Source organism: Pteropus alecto, unplaced genomic scaffold (genome assembly GCF_000325575.1).
Source record: "Pteropus alecto unplaced genomic scaffold, ASM32557v1 scaffold164, whole genome shotgun sequence".
In the NCBI taxonomy this organism is placed as follows: Eukaryota; Metazoa; Chordata; class Mammalia; order Chiroptera; family Pteropodidae; genus Pteropus; species Pteropus alecto.
Window position 1 is genome coordinate 11,596,567 of NW_006439568.1, and position 9,974 is coordinate 11,606,540.

Genomic DNA, 9,974 nt, shown 5'->3' on the forward strand with positions numbered 1-9,974 from the left:
AAGCCTAGCACTAGCGGCATCTGGCTTCAGTTCGCAGTTTGGCCTCTCAAGGCACTTCCATGTCCAGCATGGGTTGTGGTCATCTGCAGATTGTTTAGTGGCTCATGCCAGGTAGCTCCAGGCAGGGTACAGGCTAGGGCTAAACTTGACCTGCCACAGAGTCCCTCCCAGAAGACCACTTGCATGCCAGTGGCTGGCTTGGTCTGAGCCAGAGCACCACCCAGGGCCATGTCTAGGGACAACACACCAAAAGGGCAGACTGGGAAGGCACCAGAGCCCCGCTATAGTGAATCCTGCTCTGTAGCGTCAGCCCCTGCACAACAGCTTCACTGTAGTCGCCAGCCAGTCCTCACAGCCAATCAGCTTGAGGGTTAATCCTTCCCATTGACATGCAAGCAACAACTAAGGCTCAATTACAACAGAAGGGCGCACACAACCCATACAAAAGACACACCTGGAGCATAAGGCTCAGGTGACCAGGGAGACTGTGCCGCTGGGCCCCACAGGACACCTACTAAGTAAGGTCATTCTACTAAGATGGGAGACATAGCAGCCCTACCTAATACATAGAAACAAACAGAAGGAGGCAGCCAAAATGAAGAGACAAAGAAATATGTCCCAAATGAAAGAAGAGAATGAAGCTCTAGAAAAAGAACCAAACTGAATGGAGACAAGCAATCTACCAGATGCAGAGTTCAAAACACTGTTTAAAAGGATGCTCAATGAACTTAAGGGAAGAGTATATGAACTCAGTGAGAACTTTAACAAAAAGAAAACATAAAAATGGAGGGAAAAAAGCATAAGAAAGAACCAGTCATAAAGGAAGAATATAATAACTGAAATGAAGACTATCTTGGAGTAAATCAACAAATTAGATGAAGAGAAGGCTGAATCACAAGTTAGAAGGTAAGGTAGCAGAAAATGCCCAATCAGAACAGCAACAAGAAAATATAATTTAACCCATATTTCCCATCTGCTCTGAGAATACCTATCAGCAGCACTTGAGGCTGCAGCATTTACCCCGAGATAACTCAAAGAATACAGTCCTAAACTTACCCACAATGTTTACCATACACTTTCCATGTGTTTCAGAGAATTACATCAAAACAGGACTGGTGCAGTTGGGACAGCTCATTTGAACGGAAAACAGATGCCAAATGATTAGGTGGGAAAAGAAAAAAAAAAAAAGATAGCAAAGGTGACAACTGTAGCCAGATTCTGTGGTGAATTTATGACACTGAAATGATGTGACAAGAAGGAGGTGACAATATTGTCAACATTCCACAATAATACTGCGATTAAAGCAGACAACAGAAATAGAAAGAAAACTAAGAAGCCATGTGTTATGTGAATTATAATGAGAATATGGGAGGAGTGGACTCAGCTGGTCAGGTGCTCACTTTTTATCCAACTGAGTGCAAAAGACACAAATTTTGGTATAAGAAATTCTTTCACCACATTCTAAATATTACAGTGCTGAACTCTTATATCCTGTTCAAAAAGGACAATCCTGAGCACACAATTAACCATGTAAACTTCATACTGATGTAGATCAAAAGAATGCTGGGAAAGCATCAAAAGCCAGGGCATCAACGTCTTCAAGGTCATCCATGCTCTGACGATATCACACATCTTTGCCTGTCTGGAAGACATTTCCCCAAAAGAATACCACCAACATCAGGGAAAACAGAATCCAACTGTTTGCTGTAAAGTTTGCTGCTCACACAATGACAAGGATGGCAAGAAGATCTGGTGAGAAACATCATATTTGTGCAAAATGTGATATTTTGCTTTATGTTGTTCTGAAATTCGAAATTTACCAATAAAAAATTATTAAATACTGATCATCATATATATTTTTGCTACATTAGGTTAGAGACAAATTCTGTTTAGAAATAACTCCAAGAACAGTTTTTATATTTTATTTTCACATTGGAAACCAGTCAGTTTTGTTTCAGCCTCAAAGAGCATGTTTATGTTAAACTAACACTTTTTTTTTTTTGGCTCTAAATGAGAAATGAGTTAAAGAAATGAGAATATTTTAAGGGGCCTCTGGGCCAATAAGCGTTCCAACATTTGCATCACAGGGGTACCAGAAGGAGAAGAGAGAGCAAAGAATTGAAAATCTGTTTGAAGAAATAACGACAGAAAATTTCCCTAATCTGGCAAAGGACACACGGTGTCCCAAACAAGATGAACCCAAAGAGGCTCACATCAAGACATTGCAATTAAAATGCAAAGGTTAAAGAAAAGAGAGAATCTTAAAAGCATCAATAGAAAAGCAACTCAATACATACAAGGGAACTCCCATAAGACTGTCAGCTGACTTCTCAACAAAAACTTTGCAGGCCAGAGGGATTAACAGGAAATATTCAAGGAGATCTTGAAATTTTCTCAATTACTCTTAATTTCTCTCCTAGGAAAATTCTGAACTGGTTTCAGCATATCCAGAGTAAGGGATTTAACTCTTCAAGATAAATTATGACCTAGGCGGTGGTCCCCAACATTTTTGGCATCAAGAACCAGTGCTCCTATGAGAATCTAATGCCTGATGATCTGAAGTGGTGCTGAGGTGGTGATGCTAGCACTGAGGAGTGGCTACAAATACAGATGAAGCTTCGCTAGCTCCCCTGCTGCTGTGTAGTCTGGTTCCTAACAGGCCTCAGACTGGGATTGGTCTGTAGCCTGGGGTTTGGGGACACCTGACCTAGGTAATACAATTTATTTTGACAGAATTGTTACTTTTCTTTGATAAATTTCATGTCCTTTTTGACTACAAGTGTGAGTACAGAGATGAGATCAATCTTAGATGTCTCTCATCTTTAGAAAACAACACAGAGTCATTTACATATTGGGTAAAAGTAGAATCACCAGGAAATTTGAGGTTTTGGGGACTTGGTTAAGGACATGAATAGTAAGAGATTGCCTTAGTAATCCCTGGGACAATAATGACTCAGGTATATTGTTGATTTTCCCAGGAGAAAGCAAACAAGTATTAACTATTTTGATCTAAAAGGACAAAGAAAATAATATATAGCATCTGTAGCCTCCAATATAAAGCTGTATTTGAGTTTGATAGCACAGAGAAACTGGGAAACTGTAAATGGTAATTCTACCTAGGTCGTTGAAACTCTGAACCAATTTGTGTTTTGACTGCGAGACTAAGAATGCTAAAAAGACAATATGAGGTATAATGAGTCCTATATTAGGCTATTTGTCCTTTAGCTTTCATTTTTAGAAAATATTATGTAAATTTGAGTAAAAGATTAGATAGTCTGAACCCTAATAATTCTGCCTTTAAATTAGAAGTTTCCCATAAGAAATCTGACACTTCTGTGATTTTCAATTTGGGCTTGAGTTAGAGCAGTTTGATTAAACTATGGCCTATGGGTCAAATCTGGCACATTGCCCTTTTTTATACTTTTATTGGAACACAGCCACACTCACTTATTTACATATTGTTTTTGGCTGCTTTCACACTACAAGGGCAGGATTAAGTAGTTTTTACAGAGACTTTATGACCCACAAAATTGAAATGTTTTATTATCTGGCTCTTCGCAGATAAAGTTTGTTGATCCTTGACCAAGAATAATGGGAGAAAAATTTTGTTAACTCAAATTAAGTAGTAACTTATTAAAGTATAGTTGAGTTTTAAATGCTTTTATACTCAAGCATTTTTTATTTTAAAAAATTAAAGTCAAAAAGTAATCTGGCATTTAAAATAACCAGGAAGCTTCTAGCTCAACTTCCTAGAGAGAAAAAAAGAAATTTGAAGGAAGGGTGTCATTCTTAAAGAATTGAATTTAAGGATTCAGCCCTTATCAGAAATACAGAATGATTTTATTTTCCCTGCAGAAAGATTGAATTGACAGAAAATATGATTAAATGTTACGGCAATTCTTCTAAGGATCTCTGCATGCATTTTTTTGGCCTTGGAGTACAATGAATTATTTCAAATATTTTTATAAGATAGCTAATACACCTCAGCATATAATGAGATTAACATTATCCTAGGAAGCAGTTATCCAGTGTCTTACTGCTAATATGGTTTTGTTCTCTATTGATTTATGCTATTATTTAAAATTATATATATTTTTAATGTGAAGGTTTATTATGCTATTTTAGTCAAATAGATAGCAACCACTGTACACTCATAATTTAAAATTTCTCATGCTAAGAAAGATTTTTTCCTTCACTAAAATATTGACAAATAACCAAATTAAAAAAATTAATCTATCTGAAAATTATTGAAGACTTTTTATGTGCTAGGTACTGTAGTAATACTGTATATATCATTTAATTGTTAAGCATCTAATCTTATAGATGTAATTTTTCCTTTTACAGATAAATAAATTGATTTAAGGAGATTAAAAAATGTATCTAAAATTACATAGCTATCACTGTTAGACCTCAGATTCAAAACCAGAAAGCTCTATTTCAAAGTCTGGGCATTTAACACTTCATTCTACTTTTGCTCCAGTAAAGAGAGGATGAGAGAATCTTATTTGTATGAGGACATATTAAAATGTTTTTTAAAAATCCACAGGTGCTAATGAACAGGTCTGAAAGGAGGAGATTTTATTGGAAAAATGAGAAGGGTAAGAAAGCAAAACAGAAGGTAACCAGTTCATGCATTTGTAACATAATTAATAATTTTATGCTGAGATTGTCTTCTCTATTATTAATACTAGATCAGTGAGAGAGTATGAGATAGAATCTTACTACTTTATGAATCACCAGCTGAAACATAACCCTAATCTTTAAGGCCTACGCCACATAAATAATTCTAGAACAGTGCCAGAGAGATGGAACTTATTTGGGAGTAATCCTTTCCATCCCATGTTTTCTAACAAAAGAATGCACTAATATTGAAAATCATCTTATCTCTAGGGTGTGTGTGTGTGTGTGTGTGTGTGTGTCTAGGACACAGGGAATAAAAGGACTACAGGATATTTCTTATTTTTACTCGTGCATCCTAGAAATAGGTGATGAGTTCACACTTGATTACCTTAATAGAGGCTAAATATAATATGCAAATCAGATTCTGATCATAGCATATGCTTCTATTTCAAGGATGCAGACATCTCTAGGGGGTGTGTGTGTGTGTGTGTGTGTGTGTCTAGGACACAGGGAATAAAAGGACTACAGGATATTTCTTATTTTTACTCGTGCATCCTAGAAATAGGTGATGAGTTCACACTTGATTACCTTAATAGAGGCTAAATATAATATGCAAATCAGATTCTGATCATAGCATATGCTTCTATTTCAAGGATGCAGATAGAGTTTAGGCACTTCTTATACTCAGCTCATCATGGTTATTTTTTTTTTGATAAAGCACATATAAAATTTCCAATATGTATATCATCTTTACTAAAAGATAAATTGATAGTCTCACTGGTCTTCTAGTTAACCAGGAGGACAAGTATCTCCCTGATTCTCAACAATCAAAGAAAAAATGGTATCCAAACACAAATGACACTCCTAAACCTTGTACTTATGTATGTACTAACATAGTCACTTATTGTTTTGTGCTTCATTCTATTCTACAAAAAAAATTTGGACCCCTGTATAATGTAACCCTATCCAGAATAGTTTTGGAGTATTGAATTTGTGTCTGGATAGACACAAATTAGAGGAATGTGGATTAGAGTTGTGTGCCAAGGCATATCAAATGAGAATAGTGAGGCACCCAGAAGTCAGATCTGATGTAAAAGGAAAGGTAAGACAAATTAAAAGAAATAGAATGGGACCTGTTTTCAATTGTTAAAGGTCTGCCACACACACACACACACACACACACACACACACAAAAGGAGAGAGAGACTTGTCTATAAAGCTGGAAGATTGTTTTAAAGAAGAGCATTATGTAGTAACACATTTTGAAAATATAAGGAAAACTGAAATATACTACATTATGATTTACTGAATACATTTTCACTAAATACATTTCTATAATTCTAAGTTGTATGATAACTTGTCTTGAGTTCTTGGGTTAGGAATTTGGAATAGAGGAATTTTTTATTTCTTCCAAGTTTAATTATCTCAGTAGATTAGGATAACGTACCATCCCTAAGAACATAAAGTTACTATAAGCATGACATGATAACTCGAAAAAAAATGGAATTCCCTTTTATAAGATTGGGTAGTCATTTTATTCTACCTCATGAAGAAGTATAACATAGATATTAAGATGACAAATTTTGTAGACAGATTCATCAATGATTAAACGATTAACTCTATTACAAACTGTGTAATCTTAGGAAAATTATAAAATTTTCCTGAACCCATGTTACCTACTCTATAAAACAGTAATAGCATTCTTATCAGATTTTGAAAAAGTTAAAAATGATGATGAATCAAAATCACGGCACAGAACAAAAACACAATAAATGTAGTTATTGTTATTACTTGTCCATGTGCATTTTTTGTGCATACCGTCTGTTCTTACAGTGCCATTTCAGTAGCCAAGACACTGAGAAGGTAGAGTAACTGTGTATTCTGCCTCATGTAAATGTATAAATATGTCCACAGCCTCATCATTTTTTCAATACACAAAATTATAGAGTTTATATTCATAATAATCTCATGGCGAGCATATCTGAACAAACTGGAGTACTCTAACCTGAATATATTTATTTTTATTAGAAAAATCTCAAATCCTAACAGAAACAAAGTATGCTGGCTTGATTTCTCCTTTCTTAACTTCTCTCTTAACAATATTAAGATAAGGAGAAATGATGATGACTTGGACCACTATTGTACTAGAGGAGATAGCATGGAGCATTTTGATTTGGGATATATTTGGAAGGATTTTTGGATTTTGCTGATGAATTGAATTTAGAGTACTTGAAAAGAGAATGATATAGTGGTGATGCCAATGTTTTAGGCCAGAGGAACTGTGGGAACATTGGTACTATTCTGAGAGATGGAGAAGGATTTGGCATATTTACTATGCCACAGGCAGAGAAAGCAGTGGAAATACAAATCTATAATTTTCTTTTGGTTTTGTTAAATTTGAGATGCTTTTAGACATTCATGGGAAGATACTGGGTATGCAGTAAAGTATTCAAGCCAGAAGATTGAGGTTAATGTGTGGATGGAAATGAAAAATAAATAGCCATTAGTGTAGAACTGATCTTTAAGGCAATGGGATTGGATGTAATCATTTTAGAAAAGAGTGCAGGAAAAGAAAAAAAAAAAAAAGATCCCCCTTCTGGACTTTGAGGACCTGGAAAATTAGAAAATGCTAGAGAAGAAAAGGCTAACATGAGACTCAAAAGGAACAGCTAATGAGACAGAGGAAGAAAATGCTAGTGCTATCTCAGAGAATCCTAGAGAATAAAGTTTTGGCAGAAAAAGAAAATGATAAATTGCATAAAACACTTCAGAAAATTATAGTAAAATGACAACATTGAAATGACCATTGATAGACATTCATAATTCAGTAAACGGCATTATGATTATGAGCTAACAATTAAAAATATTGATATATTCATTATTTGTACCTTAAAGCAAAATTAAATCTAGATAAATTAAATATTTAAAAGTAATGTTATAACTCAAATATTTTGAAAGTTATCTAATTTTTGCCAAGGGTTTTCTCCCATTAAATTCTGTTTTGGCAGATTTCCAGAATCATCACCATAATTTACATTTTTATACCTAGGAGGTGTAAACTGACTAAAAAGTTTCTGAACATAAAGCTAGTATTTTATAGCACTGGAAAAGAATTATAGAAAGAATATAAAATCACATAGTGGACATGCGGGTATGGAAACCTGAGAACCAGTGCAGTAATACAGGTGAGAAAGGAAAGTGGCTCATACAAGGGTAATGTAGTGAAGGTTGTAAGTGGTGTCAGATTTCTAACTTATTTGGAATAGAAAGAGGTGTAATCAATATAACTAGAGGTTAAAATATATGGGTATGGGCAATGACAAATAGCACAGCTGGCTTCTCAGAGGCCTGGAATACAAAGACCTGGAATACCAGGTATGAGGAGATCTGGGATAAGGCGCAGGCACAGACATTTGGGAATGTGAGCAAAATGTAAAGATTTTGGCATCCCATATTAATTCCCACAAGAAATTATCTCCCATAGACAATGAAGTAAACAACTGAATAGACAAAACTGCTTTGAGTGTTTGCCTTAAGCCAGGCTTTGTTAATGACCACCTCAGAACTGGCAAGATGGCTCTAAAAGAAATTGCTAAAGTGATAAAGATGGAGATTATTCCTGGGCCCAGATTCATAGACTCATACATACATTCAACCTTCCAGCATTAGGCAGCAATTATAAACTATAGTTTGACCACTTGGTAGCAAGTGTACGACATGGAGACCTCTCCCTCCTAGAATCAATTTGTTCTCACAGAAGCAGACACCTAGTTTGGGCGTTTTTTTCCCTTTTTTGCACTCAGAGCTTCAAGACATTTGCCCAGTAATGGGGTTGTAATAAGTTTAAAATCCTAAATGGAAAGTCTCTGAAAAGCAGTATAGAAATTGTGAGCATCCTTGAAAAAAAAATTTAGGACCCATTAGAGCAAGGTTTGACAAATTTTTTTCTGTAAAGGATCAGATAATAAATATTTCAGTCTTTTTGGGCCAAGAAGAAAAATAGAGACTTATATAAGATGAGAAATAACAAATATCCAAAAATTATATTGGTGAAACTTAAAATATGATAAAATAATAACAGTATTAATAATAATAAACATAGTTTTTCAAAATACAAATATACTAAAGATTAGAATTTTTTGAGGGGAAAACATTTTTCCAAATCTCGGTTCAAAGTCTGTGTGCCTCATCTTGACTGCAAATGTTCACCTGCTAATACTGGCTTATTAAGAGATTATACATATTTCATCTTAGAAAGCATCTTTTCACACAAACAGGTGATATCTGTGGTGCTCACAATGCTATTATGTCATAACATCCTCATTACCATTTGTAGTGCCAGGAACAGCAGTCCAAAGAAAACACCCTATATGGTCTCTGCTTCAACTACTCAATTCTGCTGCTGTAGTGAGAAAGAAATCTTAAACACTTGAATTAGTAGGTGTATCTGGGTTACAATAAAATTGTATTTATGGGTATTGACCTTTTAATTTAATTTTTATGTATCCTAAAACATATTATCTTTAAACGTGATTTTTAAAAAAACATTACAATATATAAGAATGATATTTAATCTTGAAGCCACCAAAAGCTGGAGAAATGAAGGATGGTGCATTTGGCTTGCATGGAGGAGTTTGCCAAATCCTGCATTAGAGGAAATATCAAAATAGGCACTTGTTGAAAATCCAGGAGAGTCAGAAATGTTGGCAGGAGGCTGAGAATCTGGTGCAAAACATAGTGCACACAGCCAGATGTTGATACGGTCCTGAAGAAAGAGACATTTTCAGAATATAGTAGGTTCGACATGTGATAACCCTTAAGAGACAGATGAACTAAAGATTAACTGACCCTTCCAAGTCACTAGAGCTGCAAGTAGCATCGAATAAAACAGTTCTTGATTAGAATAAATCAATCTGTCAGCCCTATTTCTGCCTAGTAGTGGTGAATATAACTCTCTTTAGGAGAAGATAACCTCATCTGAGGCTTCTAAATTTTTACATATAATATTTGTTATTAAAAATTTAGGTAAGCTAAATAACAGGACTGTATTAGTGAACATCACAGGGAAAAATGACCGTGGAAACAGACAACCAAGTGATTCAGATACTGGAATTAGATGATGGGGACTCTAAGTGACTATGAAAAATGTCCTAAAATTCAAAAAGAAAAAAGAATTGAATAGCTGAAAAGATGGGTATTTTCTACACTGAACTGAAATTAAATTAAGAATTGTATTAAGAATTAGTGAAAAAATACAATATGTTAACTTAAGACTCATGTCATAGTTTAATAGCTGAGTAGCCATTTCTGAAGATAGTATTAGTAGACTAGAACTTTCCAAGAAAAAAAAAAAA